Raw genomic sequence first — 22108 nt, 5'->3', positions numbered from 1 at the left:
ATTGTATTAATATCGGCAGCGTTTCCCCATAGCAATATACCATAGGACGTAATACTATGGAAATAACTAATGTATACTAGTCGCGCCGTATCTATAACACTAGAAATAATGGATTGCTTGTAACTAATTCTAGTAGGCTTCATAAGATACATAATAGCTTTAAGGGTAAATGTATACACTTCTATAATAAAGTCCCAGCCACTGTTCAGGCATTATCTATAAATAAATTTAAATGTTTTATAAAAAAATGGCTCTGTCGTAAATCCTATTACTCCACTGCTGAATATCTGAATGATCGGACAGCCTGGGACTAGATTATGATTATTTTATAGCGATAGAAATGACTGTACAATATTGTATATTTTTATTGAAAAGAGCGCAAAAAAAAAATGCTGGGAGAGTTTCTTGCGCCGCTTCTTCTCACACAGGGCGCTATTTGTTTCCGAAGCAGTAGTAGTATCTAGTAGTTATTAGAAATGACATCAATAAGAATTCTAAAGGAATCAATTTTGAGAAAATAAATGCCTTTTATGCCTTTTACGTATTCTATGAAGACGTATTTATGATCTAAGTTAACTTGTGTAAGTGGACTAGTATTTTGTGGCTTTTTGAATATATTATATTCCCATACGTAAAATAAAAATGTCATTTTGTTGCTTGTCTTTCCGTTAATTTGTCTAATATTTTTTTCTCATAGAAATATCAAGTTGAAATTAATATACTTACAATATTTATATTCTATGGTAACTTATAATACTATATAATATTATTTACATTTGCATGAACTTTAACAAGCTTAAAATAAATCAAATTAAGTACTTACTTATTCTAAATATTATAGTTATAAGATTATATTTTGTTCATATCAGTAAAGAAGTCACATAATATATATTTACCTATAACTTCAACTATATTTAATAACTTAGGCAATATTAGTGTTTATGTAATAAAAGATAAAAATTGTTATCGGTAAATTTAGCGCTGCAGAGAGTTCGCTAGCGACATCTAGTGTGGAGTAGCTAAAGAACTGCAAGCCTTTAAACATTTCCTGTATCTCGGATTTAAAAGAAGTTATATACATATTATTTACTTTGCTACTGTTAAATGCTTATCCGGATTCATACTTAGCCTTTCCATAAGTCTTCAATTCTATCTTTCTTCTATCCTTAAGCCATCTCGTACGTAGCATAATGTGGCTCCGGCCACCACTACCCATACCTCAGGCCCAAATTAAAAAATAGCCACGAGAAAAAACGGAACAATCCCACCTAACACTTTTCATTATTATGACACTAAAAATAAGGGATTGCTTGTAACTAATTCTAGTAGGCTTTATAAGATACATAATAGCTTTAAGGGTAAATTTATACACTTCTATAATAAAGTCCCAGCCACTGTTTAGGCATTGTCTTAAAATAAATTTAAATGTTTTGTAAAAAAATGTCTCCACTGCTGAATTTCTAAATGATCGGACAGCCTAGGTTGTGATTATTTTATAGCGATAGAAATGACTGTACAGTATTGTATATTTTGATTGATAAGAGCGCAAAAAAAGAATGCTGGGAGAGTTTCTTGCACCTCTTCTTCTCTCTCAGAGCGCCATTTGTTTCCGAAGTGGTAGTAGTATCTAGTAGTTATTAGAAATGACATCAAAAAGAATTCTAAGGGAATCAATTTTGAGAAAATAAATGCCTTTTATGCCTTTTAACAGAATGGAGAAACAGCAAAGGTTGCAGGCAAACAAAGAATGTGGTTCCGGTGCCCAAAGATGTTCGCCTGATGAGACAACACAGGGACAATATACGCATTGTAGGTAGTCCCTGTACTGTAGTACCTGTCACTGTCCCCTGAACACGCATCTGTCTGTCATAGGTGTAACAGACAGCCCTTTGTACAGAGGATGCATGGAGGCAGAGGAAACGACAGAACACGTGCTTATGGAGTGCAGCAGTGTGGACGAACAACGGGCACAAATACTCCAATCAACAGCATCGCTTCCGAATGCCTGCAGAAACTTAAAAAGACTGCTAGACTTCTGGAATGATCTGGGCTGGTTGGAATAAGAAGATGTTTTTAAAAATGCACAATGGCCCAATCAAGAAGCTTAGTGTGTAATCAGCCCAGCTAAACTAACTAAGGTTTAGTACAATAAATGAATGCATTTATTATGGGGTGGCCATAATTCCGTGGCCATCTGGAAGGCAAAGTCAAAATGGCTCCGAAGAAGCTGGGCGTCATAAATAGAGCACGGCAATACTTCAAGCCGCCCCACATTCTAGCGCTGTACAAAGCGCAGGTCTGGCCACATATGGAGTATTGCTGTCATCTCTGGTCTGGCGCACCCCAGTATCAGATCCAATTGACCGCGTGCAACGCAGAGCAGCTCAAATTGTCGGGGACCCAGTGCTCTGTGAAAGGCTAGATCACTTGGCGTTGTGTAGAGACGTCGCTTCATTGTGTGTTTTCTACCACATTTATCACGGGGAGTGTTCCGAAAAGCTATTTCACCTCATTCCTACCGGCAACGCTCCTGTGATTCCTCTGGTGTTGCAAGAGAATGTGGGCGGCGGTAATCACTTAACACCAGGTGACCCTTACGCTCGTTTGTCCTCCTTTTCCATAAAAAAAAACTTATATTTTTATTTATTTAAATCTTAGCAATAAATACATGAGAATTCTATTCAAAACTATCACTTTTGGCTTAAATACTTACTGGTGGGGTACAACAAAGAGGATACAATAATACATATACCAATGCGAATTTTAATAGTGATCAGTTCAACGGTGTTGTAGTAAAACAATATCATATAGACATACATACATTTCTAATCTAATATGTTTAGGGGGGCTGTATGGGAGGCTCGTTTGCAAATGTTGCTATTTAGAGGTTTACTACATCACCTTCTTTTTTGCCCCCAAGAAGTAATGGGCAATTACAAATAGTAATTTCGGTTAGATGGATGCCGTAGCTAGCAGCCTAGCGAAACTCTCTTAGAAAAAAGCGATTCACTCGATTGCATGAATCGTGCAGTCTGATTGCAGTGACAGTTTGACAGATAACGGCTTTAATCTTGTTAAAAAACGAAGACAGCTGAAATCCACTACGTTATAAGCAACAGTTAGCTTTCAAACTTAGCCGGATTATACTTCGTGGCCAATTGCGATACGGTAATTACTACTATTTCAAACTTATGTCAAATGACTGCACGTTTCATACTAAACTAAATATCACTTAGGCAGTCCGCCTCTTATTACGTAGTATTTACATCCTCTTTGGTAGCTAGTGAAATTACTGGGTTGATGAGATATAACATTATGGCTGACATCTATGGAGCGTACTCAGACCTTGCTCAGACTTTACTTACGTAAAGCTTAGATGAGTATAAGCTTACTATAATCTTTGATTTCGTTTTTATAGTCGTTTGACAGCACATATTACGCTGAGCTTAAGCTATGACGGCCCAATGCAAAAGTCAAGTTTTATCACACCCAGCAAAGTCTTTTTTTCCAGCTGATAGTAATTGCTCAACCCTCACTATTATGAAACAGTGCCGCTCAGCATGCTTAAATAAAATTTGGGCGGCACTACAATTGCTCTCGTCACCTTGATACATAAGATGTTAAGTCTCCTTTGCCCAGTAATTTCACTAAATTCTAAGTACGCTCTCTAGATCTCGTAGTTACAAGCGTAATTGTTAAGCCGCTCAGAAATTTGTGGTTTTCAAGAATCCTGACCACTCTAGGGTATCGAGTGAATATCTTTCTTGCCTCTTTACCTATTATAAAAAGTAGACTAGATAAAAACAAATCTTATAACTATATTAACAATACTATGACAATATGGCAAGCTTCCTGATGGAATGACGCTGGTGGCTTGGGCACGGGGAATGGCGCTGGTGTGGCACGCGTTTTGCATCTACACTTTGGCTCCTGGTCTTGTCCGAGTTACGTAAGTTGGTGCTGGGGCTGCTGCTTCGACTGCCGAAGTCAAGAAGCGTCGCAAATATATCGGTCTCAGTGAGTCTCATCTTTGTGGCGTTTGGTGTCGAGACTCTTCGCCCGTGGGGCCCAGAGGCGCAGAGTATGTTCAAAATACTAGCTTCGCACCTCAATAAGGCTACTGGAAACCCAATCGCTGGCAGCTATCTCGGTCAACGGATCAGCCTAGCTATCCAATGCGGAAATGCTGCCAGTATTCTTGGTACGCTTCCACGTAGTGATAGTTTTAAGTTTATGTAGTCATAGTATTGTAAATATAGTTATAAGATTTGTTTTTATGTTATTTTTTATTATTATATGATGCATTAATTTGATAAATATAGTAGTTTATATAAAATTAAACGTCTGGATAATATTTTCCGCATGTGAAAGATGATGTAAGCTGGTTGGAATTTAATAAAGTCTGAAAGAGAGGCCTACAATCACATTACTCAACAAACAATGAGAACCGCTCACCCATTTCTAAGTAACGCGTTTCGATTCGTACTTTATATTCGCTCGATGTATTCATAATATACAGAGTGTTGCGTTATCATCAAATAACTTTTTTTAAATGAATCTATTAATTGTTCATTCTCGAGACAAAAGAGGATCTTCTCATGTCAAAACGGTGAAAATCTATGACGAAAATTGTCATTTTTTATGATATCTTCAAACACAGATGTGGACATATGATATTGATAGACAGTCGAAGGGACTGATTTTTTTATTTATGGAAGAAGAGGACAAACGAGCGTACGGGTCATCTGATGTTAAGTGTTCACCGTCACCCACATTCTCTTCAACACCATAGGAATCACAGAAGCGTTGCTGGCATTTAGAAAAGTAGCTTTTTTGTAGTTACCCATGTCAAATCGTCTTGGAAACTCAGGCCTACTACGTGGAAGAAAGTTCCTTGAAAACCGCACTGTGGAGGAACGCCATACATCCAGGTGGTGGGGAAAAAATCAAAAATCGTGGCGTGTTATGCGAAAGTGGAATTGAAGGTGGAAGAAACACTCCCTGTGATAAATTTGGTAGAAGAGACATGATGAAGCGATGTTTCTACGCAACACAAAGTTCTCTAGCCTTTCACAGAGTCCCCGACAATTTGAGCTGCTCTGCGTTGCACGCGATCAAATGGATCGAGCTGATACGAGTGTGCGCCAGACCAAAGATGACAGCAATACTTGTGGATCTACGCTTTGTAGAGCGTTAAAATGCGGGCTCGCCCTATTTATGACGCTCAGCTTCTGAGTAGCCATGGCTTTGCCTCCAGGTGACCACGGCATTGGCAATCGCTCGATATTTCGAGACCCAATATGCCAATACTAGGCGAGGCATTTAGGGAAATTTTATCAAAGAGTGGTGATACTGTTGTTTAAACTCTACAAGGTTTAAATTAGCCCATTCTACGTTTCTAGCGTATTCTTAGTGACGAATGGTATGAAATAATTATATGACAACATGAAAAATGCTATAAAGTTCACTAAAAATAAATATTTTCTTTAAAGCAAACAACTACGGAATAAAAATATAAGTTAAGAATTCTCGGCTGAAAGAAAAACGTATGAAACGCGGAAAATATGTTATTTATTTGTTTACGAAAATGAATTTAGATCACCCTTGAGCGGGTGTTTTCTTAGCATTAGCGTGAGATTCGTGAGACGTCGCTACTTTAAATCTCGCTTCTATGTATGTTAGGGCTACCACCTTCAACTTTTATTAAAATATTTTTTTCTTTGTATAAATATAAGTATTGATTTATGTTAGCTGTGAGGCATCATTATATAATCACTTGATAACTAAACATAATGTTAGTAGTTTTGTTGCAAATATTTATTCGGCCAAAGTGGATAAATGATGGATGCAAGATGTTTATTTTACGATTATTTACTTACTTATAACTTATTCAGTGCAGATGCTCATTGCATCCGTAAATGTGGAAGTCTCTCTGGACCTCTGGTCCTAACAAAATCCACCGCCATGATGTTCCAGGACGATAAATGAAAGATAAGAGATAAATTCAAAATGAAATGTAAAGTATTTTTTATATTTTCTCATTATGATCATCGGGATTATGGTTAAAACCAGGACAGATGCCTTTTGCAATACTAGATAATATAAAGTAATGCGTGGGCAGCCTTTAAGGTGATAGCTCCTCTCTAGCTTGAAAGACCCTAAATCTCATCGATTCGGGAATACTGCAGCCGGTAGATTATAGCACAAAGTGATTGTGCAAGGCAAAAAGTTTCTTTCAAGTGTGATTGTGGAATGCCAGACTTAAATGTGAGATGTGTCTAATTTCCTTTTTTGACATAATATATCAGATGATGAAATTCAGCTTCTAGTGTTAACCTGAAGAACTCCATAGAACTTCCACGTGGTACCGAAGAATCAGACCGAATGACTTGGTCGTCGATGATTTGAGCCGTTCTTCGTTGTCTGCATACAACGAAGATATCATGATATCTTATTAACTGTCCACAAGTCCTACTTCTATATCAAACTTGTAACTTCACTATTTATTAAACAAAATATGTACAATAATTAAAAAGCGACAACCCTATCGAATCTGAATTCGCCACTTATTCCGCGTCGCCTCCCAGCCCTCACAATACCACTGTATGTTATAATTTTTGCTTTCCCCAAATATATGAACAAAAGACTTGTTAATGAATGTATCGTAAATTCGCGAAACCATGATTAAGCATTGTTACTTTCGAACTGAATATTCATCTAAGGAAGATGTTTTTGTCTTATTTCATCGGAATAGTAGATTTTTGTTTGCGGAAATAGAGGGAGGCTTTGAATTTGACTTTCAACGGCATTGTCTATCTCTTAGGATCAATGTTATTGATATAAATAAAAGACAGAGAAAAGAATTCCGAATATGAATGACTTGACGTTTTTACTGTTACTAGGTATATAGATCATTGATAACAACTACATTGAAAAGAGCGCAATAAAAGAATGCTGGGAGAGTTTCTTGCGCCGCGGCCGCTTCTTCTCTCTCAGAGCGCCATTTGTTTCCGAAGCGGTAGTAGTATCTAGTAGTTATTAGAAATGACATCAAAAAGAATTCTAAAGGATTTTTGAGAAAATAAATGCCTTTTATACCTTTTTAGTACAATTTTTGAAAAAGAGAAAAAAATTCATATTTTGTAAGCAGGTAAAATAATGAGGAAATTGAAATGCGTATAATTGAAATTTAGTTAACTAATATTTTGTTTTGTTTTTATTGTTTTTTTATTTAATTAACTAATACATTGGATAAGGAGAATGATGTATGGCCTATGTTTTCTTCATAGCACTATTACGCGTAACTTAAATTGTGAGTACTTACTCAGTCGTATTGCACTTAAGGCCCCTTACAAGAATCTGAGAGCTAAATTACCTAAAATTTTCTATACCCCCCATGTAGATCGAAATCTAGGCTTACAGTCCCTGGTTAAGCGCATTCTTGAGGAGTACAATTTTATAAATAGTAGCATTGAGTTGGATGTGTTTCATGAGTCTATATAGTTTTGAAGAAAAATATTTGGGAGCATTTTAAAGTGTTTATATTATTGTTGTAAATTATTGTTAAATTTAAAGTCACTTAGTATTTGTATTATTTAAGAGAGTTTTGGCAAAGTTATGTACGGGAAGCGTAGCAAATATATCGGTCTCAGTGAGACATAAATCTTTGTGCCGTTTGGTGTTGAGACACTTGCCCCGTGGAGCCCAGAGGCGCGGAGGTTATACAAAGTACTATCTCACTTCTCGCCTCAATATGGCCACTGGAAACCCAATCGCTGGCAGATATTTTGGTCAACGGATCGGCGTAGCCATCCAACGCGGAAGTGCTGCCAGTATTCTTGGTACGCTTCCACGTAATGATAGTTTTAATATGATGTATCCTTCACATATGAGATTATTATAAATAAATTAAACTTTATTCTTAACTTCTCTTTCATAAAGACTAAGAAGAAGTGATACAAGTTTGCTTTATTAAGGCTAGGGTGACTATGAATTATTCAACAATTAAATTTAAGAAGTTTGCTTAATAGGCCTTGTAATTGTTTGTATATTGGTAGAAAATAAATGCCTTTTTTGGGTTGTAGTTATAACTATAAGAAATACCTGAAATTACCTTTTTGAAAATAAATAAACATTGGTCATAAATATAATAAAATATTCTCATTATAAATTAATGTAATGAGAGTATTTTCGGATGGAAAGAATGTTAATTAAATAAATACATTCAAATATATCACTATCATGATTCATGAAGACTGAGCATCATGTACACTGAGAACTTTAATCACCAAGTCTATTACATCATTAAATCTATTACATTAGTCAGTTACATCTATAAAAATTAAATTATTATGAATGTATGTTAGTTATAGTGTTTTTACCTTAAGAAATACGAATTCAATTCTAATTTGTTGTAAAAACTTAAGGATTATTTATATTTTCAAAATTGAAATCATTGTTTTATTATCTTTATATCACGTGACCGACGTGACAGTTTGATTTTAGCAAAACACCAACGGACTATGAAAAGTCATTTTTATTTTAAGAAAAATCAATATAAATTGCACATTAGACGTTTTTTAATTTATGTTATTATGACGTCACGATAATTTTTTTTTAGCATAAAGTGGAATTATTTTGAGGAATTAAAAATATCAGTTGGCTATCGAATCTTTACGAGCATTTAAGAATATATTTAAAAAAATCGAAGAATAGTCTTTTTTGCAGAGTTAATAAAACTAAACAGGTAAACTTGCTGACCTGACAAACATTGTTTTGCCATATAAATTTATTTTAGTGTTCGACCGTTTTTCTCCGACTTACCTTTTAAATTCGACAACCACGAAAAAGGATTTTCATTTATTGGATTATTATGTTGTAGTCTATGACACTCACAAAAATGTGGCTTTCTCTTAGTAACAGAATTTTCAAAAACGGTTATATATATCGGCACACTATATCTTTATATATTATAGCCTTTGTATTATTCTGATCTGTAAGCTATAATATCGTAAAGTTTCATTAAAATCCATTCAGTACTTTTTGCATGAAAGAGTAACAAACATACATTCTTACAAACTTTCGCGTTTATAATATTATTTGGATAAATTTACTAAATCATAGTCACCCGAGTGGAGTAAGGAGGCAATTGTTCTGAAGATTGGTGTAAGCCTCCGCGTGTGATCTTAATTAATGAATACGAATGAATGACTAAGCTTATTTCGTTAATTTATTTATATATTATGTATAGAACGCGAGGGGCCGTACAATATGTTTGGTAATTACAATCTCGAGTGTGCTGACGTTTCGCTAATGATTATATTAAGACTAATTTTGCTTAATTTTATTCGCTTAAATATACGATATTTATTTGTGTTCTATATAGTCTGGCCATACATACTGTTACAATTAAAAATAAACAAAATTTTACATTTGAATTTGGAATATGTCATTTTTATATGATTGTTCATTGAGTTTTCTCATTTTGGCGCCAATACATTGTACAATGTTTTGCGATTTTAAAATAGAATGAGGTGATAAAGAACACCGAATCGCTAAGACTGCATTACACAAAGTAGGTATGGAACCAAATGCAATTTATAAAACTCTCCATACGCTTGGAATTACTAAAATATTTGTGTACCAGGTTATTAATAGGTACAATGAGACCTTCTCTGTTTGTGACTGAAAAAGATCTGGCCGTCCATGTAGTGTTCGTACGAATAATGTACTCAAACCAGTAAGGAAAGGAATTCGAAGAAATCCTATCCGAAAGCAAAATATTTTATTTATTTCGGGAGATGAAGATAGAACCTAGAACCATGCCACGTATTTTAAAACTGATAACCGACCGGTTGACCGGTCATTTCTTAACTGATAATTTAAAAAAGAATAGGGTGGTAGAATTGAAACAACTACTGAGGCAAAGGGAGGTCACGGGAAAATTTTGTCTACGGATGAGAAGATTTTAAAAATTGAGCAACATTTTAGCAAACAAAATGACCGTATTTATACTTAAAGCTCTAAGGAAGCTTCCCAATTAGTCGACAGAATGCAACGTTATGTTACTACTAATAGTATTCATATCTAAATATGAAGAAGTGACTGAGCCATACTTTTGTGAAAAAGATATCAAAACATCGGCACAAGTGTAACAAGATACCATCTTGAGGTAAGGTAGTGAAGCCCTTTAACAACACTATGTTCAAGATCCAAGAATGGTCCTTCCAGCAATACTCGGCGCCGGGTCATAAGGCTCGGTCTACGCAGTCTTGGTTGGAAACGAACGTTTCGGACTTCATCAGAGCTGAAGACTGGCCGTCGTCGAGTCCCGATTTTAATCCGCTGGATTAAGATTTATGTCAGTTTTAGAGAGTACGGTTTGCTCTAAACGCCATGATAATTTGGAGTCCCTAAAACAATCCGTATGAATGAATTTTTTCATGGAAAGAGTGCGTACTTCTATTGATAACTGGCTTCAACATTTAAAGGACTGTATTGCAGCCAATGGAGACCACTTGGAATATGCTTTATATGTTTTTAATTGTTTTATATTTATGTATTAAGCTGACACACTGTAAAAATAATAAATGTTATTCGCAATAGAAGTTTTTTCTTCGTTTAAGTATTTATGGCAAGACTAGGTACATACCGGAAGATGCAGAGTTGGTAGGCCGACAAAATGGACCGACGATCTGGTGAAGATCCCCGGAACACGTTGGATTAGGGCAGCGCAGGACTGACCGTCGTGAAGATATTTGAGGGAGGCCTTTGTCCAGCAGTAGACGTCTTTCGGTTGATGATGATGAGACGTACGAGTATACATAAGAAACAAAGATTCTTATTTTCATGTGCTTTTGACAAGATTTAGATGCTGAGAGTAAATATTTAACATTTTTTCTCATTATTATATATAATATTTTGTAATAAGCATTATCTGCAATAATTTCTTCAATAAAACCCCAGTACCGTTGCGCTTTGGTTGGAGTTTGCATTAGGCTTCGGTGCTCTCTAATACTCTCCACTTACCATATGAATATTTCAAGCGAACGATTTACCGATAATAATAAGATTTCAGTACAGCTAGCAAAACAGTTACATATTTTGAAAGAAAATAGACTATATAATAACTATAATTTATATTTTATTATTTAAAATAGGGTACCTAGGCGCAAATTAGCTGGTAGCACATAATTATACATGGAGTCACGTCTGTTTATGAAAAAAATATCTCTCAGAAAAATCTATTGTCTTAAGAATTTCCGATCAGGAATTGCCCTGCCGCGAGTTTAACATTTTATACTCATCCCAAGAAAAGTGCTCAACGTCGCTAAAAAAGTTTTAGCTTCATAAATATTAACTGAATATAGATTGCATATAACCTAATAAAAATAAGCCGGAAATCCCAGAGTAGTACAGATCTCCGTTTCAGCATGTTTATAGTCAATGTTGATGTTAATATTTCAATTGAAGTTAAAGTATGTCTACAATCTAATTTGAATCCTATAACCTTTCACCGAAAATTCATTTTCCATAATTTCAATGACTGTCTTACGAATTTTCGATAAGGTCACGTGTCCTGACGCGAGTTTAACATTTTTTCACTTCAAAAAAGTTTTACGTACCTTACCTTGATGTTGTCACTGTTCTGTACTTGGTAATATCATGTGATATTCGTTACAATTAAAATAAAAAAATAGATATTGTCTTATAAAGAGTTTGTGTTGCTGACGTTACTTCAAGCAGACTGTATGTGTCTCCCGATAAGAAGCGCACACATTGAACTTCAGAGTCACAGAACTCCAGTTTCAATAAATTTTAAATTATAATAAAGGTCAGTTATTTCAATAATATCTCGCATTGTTCTATAATTTTTGATCTTCGTATTGTACGAATTGCAAATGCTTATTCATGCAAACAGCCCCATTTTGTTACATCTAAGAGTTGATAAATAGTGTAAAACGATTCGGAATACCAACGAATCGCAATCTGTATTACCTATTCTTTTATTAGATTTATTCACAATGATAGGACATATTTACCAGTGGCAGGCTCCTTTGCACAGTATGTTTTTCAATCTAAAGGGCGCCGTAGCTAGTGAAATTACTGGGCAAATAAGACTTGACATCTTAAGTCTGAAAGTGATGAGCGCAGTTGTGGTGCCGATCAGAAATTTTGGGTTTTTCAAGATTCCTGAGCGGCACATCATTGTATTGGATAGGGCGTATCAATCACCATCAGCTGAACATCCTGCTCGTCTCGTCTCTTATTGTCATAAAAAAACATTGTACTCCGTGTTTACGATCCTTCTCAACCCATGCACTTCAGGACAATCGCACTTTCTCCCGAGCTACGAAGAAAGTTGAAAAAAACCCGTATTATATACATATAATAATATAATATGTAGTATTTATTTTCTTTGACTAAACGCGGATGTTTTACATTTAAATAAAACACTTTTAAATGATTAAAACGCGTGTAATTGTAAATGTGTTTTTACATTACTTTTTTGCGTAAAAGTTACATTTTTATTTTTATTTTAGTTAACTGTCTTTCTGTCTCGCAAATACCACCTCCGAGGCAATAAATGGCGATAAACTTCATAGTGACAACTATGACAAATACTATCTTTGACTCATTTCATCTGCAGTCCCCTTGAAAACGAGATCTGGAAAGGTCTTGAAACGTCGGGATAGCGAAAATAAAAATGTAACATTTACGCAAAAATCTAATGTAAAAACACAATTACGACTTAATTTAATCCTTTAAAAGAGAATGTGGGCGGCGGTGATCACTTAACACCAAGACCCGTACGCTTGTTTCCATACAAAAAATTGTAAGCATAACTGCAGTATTCAAAAAAACAAAATCTTTAGCTTTTAGTTTAGATTACTATTATGTGCAACGAATGACTTTTCTATCACATAGGTAGCTATAAAGCTGAATTCAAAACGTTGAAGTCTGAACCAATATTTCATCGCTTCAGAGTCTTACATCATTTCATTCAATTGTATTTAATTCGTCGTTCCGTGTGTTTCAAGATTTTTCTCCGTCTACGTTATTAGATTGCACACAGTCTGTGGTTCGGAGCTGTTACGATTGTCTGCGGCGAAATGTATGTGCATAATGTAAGTTAGTATTCATTTTGATTTGTTTTGCTAACGAGTGCGCTTAAGACTGCAATCTTTTGTATTGTTGGTAGACATAACTTGAACGGGTACTATATGTGATGCCAGGTCGACCTGTTATAGTTAATAAATCAATGTAGGTATTTGTTGTATGCGATTACTAATTATGACAGTAATCACGACCATGATGGCCACTAAGGATTCTTACACAAACAATAAATTCAGCTCTAAAGGTTGATGCATCCAATATATGATAATTTATATTTATAGAGTTAATTCTTTATTACTTTTTATGAAACATTTTTTATTATTTCAACACGATTCAAACATTGGATGTAGTATCTGACAAACTATTTTGTTTTATATATTACAGCCATTGTGACATACTCTATTATTGAAAAAAGTGGCCGTTGAGTTTCTTGTGTGTTCTTCTCACGAGCTCTACTTTTTCCGGACATATGGTAGATTCAGTAATTTAAAGAAATATTTATAGACGAATCAAAATCGCTTAGTTTAAGCCTAATTGAATAAAGTTTATTTTACTTTGATTTTGCATTTGGAATGAACTTTCTTGAGCGGTATTCTCAGGACAATGTGACATGTCACTCATCTCCAATAAAAAAATTGATTGAAGATGAACTGTTAGAATATGAAATGTCAAATTTTTTAACTCTATTCTACTAAAATTTTAGGTTAGAAAAATCACTAAAAGAATAACCCCTTCGGTTCTGAAAAATCTGCGAAGATGACATCAAAATTACTTTACTTAAATTTGTCTACTTAGTTAAGCTTAAGATTAATTATATTTATGATTTATAAACGTTTATATATTTATTATATGATTTTTAACTTCCCGCTAAGAAAATTTTAAATTTTCGAAAATTCGGTAAGTTATTGGTTTTACCCCGTTTTTCGAAAATCTAGTCTTCATCAGATCTCGACGTTTTATGGTCCTAGTATACAGACACCATCGCGAGGTGTGTGTGTGTGTGATTATTATGTCCGTTTCTTGGAATTACTTTTACATTTTTTGTTAAAGAAATAAACAAATTTATTATTTATTATTACATTATAACTGCTTCGCCGATCGATTTCTAAAACGTATTAGCTCTAAACATCAAAAAACCACGTCGATCACCACCAAGCCGGTCAAAATCGGTTGATTCGTTCGTGAGTTATCGTTGACGGAAGAAAACCGAAAAGATTATTTTTCCGAAAAATCCGAAACAAATTTTTTCGAAATGACTTCGAAATTTCAAGTTCAATAAATTGAACCTCAAAGATTATTTGTGAGGCTTAAAAAATTTACTGCCGTTAGAAAATTAAAAAAAAAGTTTGTATGTCTGAATAATGTTTTAACTTATGTTTATGTTTTTGAGTTCGAAGAGACCAAAACTGTCATAAGTACAATTTGAAGTATTTGGGTAGGTATGGAATTAGCGGGAAGTTACAGGGATGGCCTCTAGGGCCAACTGTTTTCCTATTTTTTTTTGTATTAAAATTGTTTGTGTTAAGAGTATTGTTAATAGTCTAAGTTGATTTGAATAAAGACTCTATTATTATTGTTAAATTTGTTCTTATGAACCATCCAAACCTAATTATAACATAATTCTTTGAATTCACTGTACAATTATTCCAAGTATAAATAAAAAAGCGAATGATTATATTAACAATAATATGACATCGCTGATTTTACAATTCATATCCAATAACACACGATTGTCACATTTAAATATTACCTGAGATAATCTTTAGTCTAGACGTCACTAAGTTGTACTTATTTCGCGACAGACGTGGGGTAATTACGGGCAACACCTTATCCAGAATTGCCTTATACAGTAGGGCCAATGTGACAAAACATACATTGTTCAGCTGTTCAGCTTTGTTCTAGACAGTGGTTGTGGTTTCGTTGTTTTGTTACTTTAGATCTCGTTAGCTTTAGCCTTTATGTAACTTGAATCGTAATTGGAAATATATTCTGACTTATACTAAGAATCTTTCGAACAGTACTGCGAAAATCATTAAAAGCTCCTGTTTACAGGATAGACATAAAACAAATGGCTAATACAATTAATAATATGCAGAAAACTAGCTCGTTTCTCTAAAATTTTATTTATTTTTGTTGGATGAAGTGTTTCTATGCTTCTAATAAGGCATAATACAGCAGGTTGTTATACTTGTCACTTTGATTAGTGCGAGTGCAAGTGATTAGTTATTGAGGATGATTAGTGCAGGTGTGTAGTGCAAGTACTGTCTAATTCTTGGAAGCTGAACATGCAAGATGAAAAATATGGTTTCGAAAACGGATTAATAGAAGACCCATTCATGGTGCAAGCTCCCAACTCTTTCAGGAATTGGCTGCTGAAGATACGATGGAATATTACTTTGCTCTCGTGTTTAGTGGCAGGCACGCTACAAGTGAGGGGGAAGGGAGGGCGCGCGGGCCGTGGCTACTCGCACTTCACTCGCAAAAAATAGAACACGCTTCTAATCACGTTACTACGCAGCCAACTAATCACCTGCACTAATCAGTCGCTGTCCATACCTGTTTTCTCCTAATCACTAATCACCTGCACTAATCACTAATCAAAGTGAATCCAGGCCTTTAAGGACTCGCAACTTTTTTTGCGTACGGATCACCGGTGTTAAGTGATCACCGCCGCCCACATTATCTTTATCTCAACACCAGAGGCATCAAAATTTGATGATAGAATCCACAGACGAGTAGTAACTAGCACATCGAAAGTAAGTTTTACGTCCATGCATGACTTATGGGTGCCAAAGTTGGTCTCACAAATAACAAATTAAGCAAATTAAAAGTGTGCCAACATGGGATTGAGCGCAGCATGTTGAAAATAAGAAAGCAAGATAAAATAAGAATAACAAACATAAGAAAGAAAACAAAAATGGAAAAACAATTAAGCAGCAAAAATGGCGTTGGACAGGACATGTAATAAGAAGCAAACAAGAGAAATGGACAAAAGACATTATAGAGTGGTATCCAATATATGAAAAAAGAAATAGAGAGAGACAAACGATACGATGGGAAGATGATTACAACAAGATTGCTGGAGCAACATGGAGAAGAACAACTTACGACAGGAAAATTTGGAAGATCTGGAATAGTTTTTATTAAGTGAAATATAATTATAATCATTTAGTTTATTAAGTTGTAGCATAAGTTAAAAATAATAAAAAATAAGTTTTCTTGCAATAAAACCTTCATTAATTCATTAATTCAAGTAAGTTTTAAAATAGAAGGTATATTGAATGGTAGGTATTTTGGCGTTGAATAATTGATTTTAAAATACTATTTTGCAAAAAATATTTGAATTTGTTATTGTACACACAAGCTATTTTTATCGCGAGTAAAAGGCTTGGCGGGGTTGAAATAGGAGGTGGAAATTTATATGAAAGTTCGTCATTATCGTAGATAGCACCATGAAACTTTGTTGACACTTGACAAGGAATATAAGAGTATTAATTGTTCTAGCACTTAATTTTTTTTTAATACATGAGGATGAAAAAGGGGAATGAAAGTTCTATAGTTGGTAGCTTATAAAATTTATTAACCACAGCAGTTTGTTGTGTATTCCTTGCAGTAAAAGCTAGAGCACCGCGCACCGGCACGGAACGCCGGAAGCCGTGGGTTCGAGTCCCACATCGTTCATAAAATTTTGTTTTTCAAATTTTATTTGTGTATTAATCCTAGAAGTGAGGGTTATCACTTTAAAAACATAACATATTGTTTAGATTTACAAGAGTAACATCTCAAGTCAATTTCTTTATATGCAAATATTGGGGTTGAGCAGGTTATCAACTGTAAAGTAGATCCTGTAGATGAAGCCACAACCTGAGAGTTGAACAAAGCAAACAAGATTTTATAACAAGGCGTTACTCGAACGGTTAGCTCAGTTGGTTAGAGCACCGGCACGGAACGCCGGAGGTCGTGGGTTCGAGTCCTACATCGTTCATAAAATTTTGTTTTTCAAATTTTATTTGTGTAATAAAAATACTACCCATAACCCAAACTAACTATTAAACGCGCGCGAAGTCACGGTTAAAAGCTAGTAAGGCATAATTATCTAGATGTAAGCAAGGTAAGAATCATTGTTGTAAAACGTTGTCGAAATATATCATTTGGTACTATTTTCTCACATAACAAAGTCATGTTAACTGTGAAATCATAAACATATTACTACCAAAACAATGCAATCTCAAGCAATTTCACGAAATGGCTCCGATTACAGATAGGTTACACGTACGAATTAAATGTACATTATGTATGTTAATTTTGTGTGTTTTAGTAACGGATGTAGCGTGGATTATGATTGTAATCTATGCTTATTTTCGATCATTAGTTTTGTATTTCATATATTATGGATGTTCTTTTTAATAACGCCAGGGAGCCTTTGTCGTGCTTAAAGAGAATGAAGCATTATTGTTCACGCCTTATTCACGTTTGAGTTGTGGGTAAGTTTCTTTAAATTAGGAAGGAAGGTGTATTTTCTTTTTTTGAAGGTAGTCATGTCGTATTGTCGCGGGAACACCGCACAAGGAAGCTCATTCCACAGCTTTGTAGTACGTGGAAGAAAGGCATAAAAGGCATTTATTTTCACAAAATTGATTCCTTTAGAATTCTTTTTGATGTCGTTTCTAATATACTAGATACTGCTACCGCTTCGGAAACAAATGGCGCTCTGAGAGGGAAGAAGCGGCGCAAGAAACTCTCCCAGCATTAAAATAATAGCACGCTATAAAATAATCACAATCTAGTCCCAGGCTGTCCGATCATTTAGATATTCAGCTGTGGAGTAATAGGATTTACGACAGAGCAATTTTTTTATAAAACATTTAAATTTATTTATAGTAAATTCCTGAACAGTGGCTGGATCTTTATTATAGAAGTGTATATATTTAACCTTAACGCTATTATGTATCTTATGAAGCCTACTAGAATTAGTTACAAGCAATCCCTTATTTCTAGTGTTATAATAATGAAAATCACTATTAAGAGCAATGCTCCTTGAAAACCGCACTATGGAGGACCACTACACATCCAGATGGTGGGGATGATACCCTAATCTTTTACATGTCAATAATTCTAATCGGATGTTAAAAACGTCGTGTATATACGTTTGGTACAAAATTGTATTCATAATCATGGGATTATGAGCAGATCTGATATGGATAAGAGCTAAAACATTCATAAGCTCTCCGATAAAATTGATGTGACTTATAGAAGCTAGGATTTTTCTTTTTTAAGCCCTCGATAGCAAGAACATGGCCGACGTCGGTCAATTGTTTCGTATTTGACGCTGGTTTTTAGGTGCAGGTAGTTCATTATCCCTAAATAAAAAAATGTTTGAAATTTGATATTTTTTTAACTATAATCGAACCATGTGAACCAAATTAATAGAACCTTATAACTAAATAACATCGGCAGTACCTAATACCCTCATGTAGCCCTAGCATTAGATAGCGTAAATTTTTTTTGGCTTTGCTTACATTTTTGACAATTTATCTGCTTGACAACTTTCTGAAATTGTGAGTTGTAAATTTTCAGAAACAATACCTCGATAGAATCATGTTTTTTTTCTCCGAAATGTTTACATTGCATACTATTACGTACCTAGTATTTAAATTATATATCCTCTTTGTTGCAGAGGCATATGCGGTTAGTTATCGGAGGTTTAACAAACGAATATGTATAATATTGTGTTATTTAACTTGGCTTTATATTTATGTATTAAGCGTTATATGCGTGTAATTATGAATAAGACGGTCAATATATTTCACGTTTATTCGTATTTGTTTAACCATTAATTGATATATCTGAAGTAGTAATTATTTGTTTCTTTTGATATTAACTGCTATATTATATTATTAAAAAATTCAATTTTGATTTGACTTGCGTTGCAGCAGCATCTAGTGGTAGCTTGCGGAACTAATAAGCCTCTCTGAAGTTAAAGAAGGTTCTTTTAATAACAAGCGTTTGATTTTTGTATATAGTGCTCAAATGTTACAATAGATGGCGTGCTAAACGAAATTTCTTTTTAATTCAATGAAATTCAATTTAACTGAAGGCTTATGTAGAACACGAACGAGCAAAGCTTGAAAAATCATATTAAAGTAATTTATCATTGTAAATAGTGCTCGTTCCAATACCGGGATATGTATTAACATAATGCTTTTATTATTGCCATAACCATTAGATTATGGCATTACTTTGGTGTTCCCCCGATTTAGGAATGACAATCAATATGGGATATGGCGATAAGCAAAAGCTCCGGCTGTAGCCACATCTCTTCCTAAAATTTAAGCGGTTATTATTATTGCTTTAATTATTGCGGTAACAGGTATTCGTTATGTTATGTGGCCGTAGCAAATGCGACTATAAAACCTACACAACGCGCAATGCATTTTGCACGAACTTTTAACTACAATAATATTATATTCTAATACTGACTGTTAAGGCCGCTATTCTAGTTATTTCTTAACGGTTTATACGAGTATACTTAAAGCTTTTATTTTTACAAAAAAATAATTATTTATGTCTACAGAGTATGAGAAGATAATTCATTTTTTCTTTACATTTCTATCTTTAAAATACATTAAGAAAATCACAAAAGTAGCACTAACTCTTACAGATCGAGCCATATGAATCATTCAATCTAGATAAAAAATAATATGAAAACTGTTTACCAATAGGTACTATTTGACATGACAATATAGTTTTGTTATTTTTGTAAAGAAAATTGTAATATGTTTGTAATAAATTAAAAATGCTTCTAATTCCGAATTAAAACTATGGCGATATTGTGCGAGAGAGGTAACCTAGCTCCGCTCGGTTCCCAGTTTTAAAACATGAGCTTATAAACCTTGCCGTTGATAGCAGAGTAGGCATCAAAAAATTATTATATTGAATTAAATAACGCCAGTTTCTAAAAAAAAAATAAGTAGCCATAAACCATCTAGGAGGATAAATTTCGCATCGATTGGTGGTAGTTTCATGTCGATACCATCAGTGGTTTAGGCGTGATTGAACCTCAAACAAAGACCATTTTCATTATTAATAATATTTAAATAACAATTAGTTCAATATTAGTGAATAGTTTTCATATTATATTTTTAAAGATTCTTTGTTTTAGGTTCATTGTACTAATATATTTTTTTTATTTCATTTTAAGCTTGTAAAAGCAATGTCGTATTTCAGGTTTCAATCACCTCGCACTTATCAGTCCTTCACAATCACTTACATCTAGTACCTATAATATGCTATATTATTTCAACGGCTAATCTCTAGATAAAAATGCTTTTACGCTAATGGAGTTGTGTTGATGGCTACCGTATTATCGTCGTGTGAATTATTGTCATTTCATATTTTTGCGAACCGGGAGAATAATGTAAAATGCGCGGGGATTTTGTATTTGGTGACGCAATTCCAGCATTTCTGACTAATTGGACCGCTGATGAAGATGTAAGTTATCACGATATTTTTTCTACATCTAAGGTTATTTCATTACCTGTCTATTATGTTATCAGTAATTGTCATAATTGAAATAAATATCTAAAAGAAGGAATTGGAATTGCATCTGCTACAGGACACCGACCATTCCACGGGAGCCCGCTTCTGCTCCGCTGTCAGTTCATCAGGGATGTTGGATCCCAAAGTATCCGAACTTTCAATTCTTCGTGTAAAAATTTCTGATTTTGGCTCATACCAATCCCCAATAGTCTTCGAATTGTCTCAATAGGTAATTCGCGGGTTTTCTTCAATCAGCCGCTTAACAGTACCCACATTATTTTCGTTGCCGGCAGTTGTAGGCCGCCCTTGAAATTCGTCAAGAAAAGTTACCAGTGGGAGGCTCCTTTGCACAGGATGCCGGCTAGATTATGGGTACCACAACGGCGCCTATTTCTGCCGTGAAGCAGTAATGTGTAAGCATTACTGTGTTTCGGTCTGAAGGGCGCCGTAGCTAGTGAAATTACTGGGCAAATGAGACTTAACATCTTGTCTCAAGGTGACGAGCGCAGTTGTAGTGCCGCTCAGAATTTTCGGAGGTTTCAAGAATCCTGAGCGGCACTGCATTGTAATGGGCAGGGCGTATCAATTACCATCAGCTGAACGTCCTGCTCGTCTTGTCCCTTATTTTCATAAAAAAAAAAAAGTTACGGTGCTCAAGCAAGGTGCTTCTCTCCCAAAAGCATTTTGAAGACGGGCGGCACAATGTTGCGGTGACAGAGAACATTTAAAATCACAACAAATCATCGTTCTAAAATCATTTCGACTTAATTCCATTTTCGTTGCGTACGTAGAACTTTGATGTGTGATAAAAAACAATTGACAAATGATTTCCCGCCAATTGTTTTTTTTAATTACTAAGAAGGTTGGAACGGTTAAAAAAAACATTCGAAATTCAAATAGTTCCGACTAGCTAGCAAAACTTTTAGTGTTCCCTATGTACTAGAGAAGAACTAATTTTACCATCAATATTGAATGTACAATGCTTTGCTTTTTTTGTTTGTAAGTAGATTTACCAGAAACTGATAACTTTGCAGATTGATACCACGCAATATCTCTTTCCGAACCGACTATGGTATGTAAAACCTCAACAGGAAATAATAATAAAGGCATCTGTTATGGTTTTCGTTGGGGTGATCGGAATATTTTTAAACACAGTCATTTTAACTGCTCTCTGGAAGAACAGATGGCTTTGGTCTGCTAGCAACTATTTAATTGGAAACCTGGCTCTCGTGGACACATTGACGCTGATATTGTGTCCCTGGTTTATGCTGGTTAGAGATTTCTATCAGAATTATGTGTTGAGGCATTTTGGGTGCAGATTCGAAGGTTTCATGCAAGGTGCGTATGAATATGGCTAAGACCAATTTAGAGAGACATTTTTTTTTGTTTTAAGATTTTATCTTATATGTTTTTCCCTTAATTATGTGACGTCTATATGCATTTCAATAGAGCT

Source organism: Leptidea sinapis, chromosome 30 (assembly GCF_905404315.1).
Source record: "Leptidea sinapis chromosome 30, ilLepSina1.1, whole genome shotgun sequence".
In the NCBI taxonomy this organism is placed as follows: domain Eukaryota; kingdom Metazoa; phylum Arthropoda; class Insecta; order Lepidoptera; family Pieridae; genus Leptidea; species Leptidea sinapis.
The sequence above is the reverse complement of the archived record's forward strand: the minus strand, read 5'-3'. Positions refer to the sequence as shown.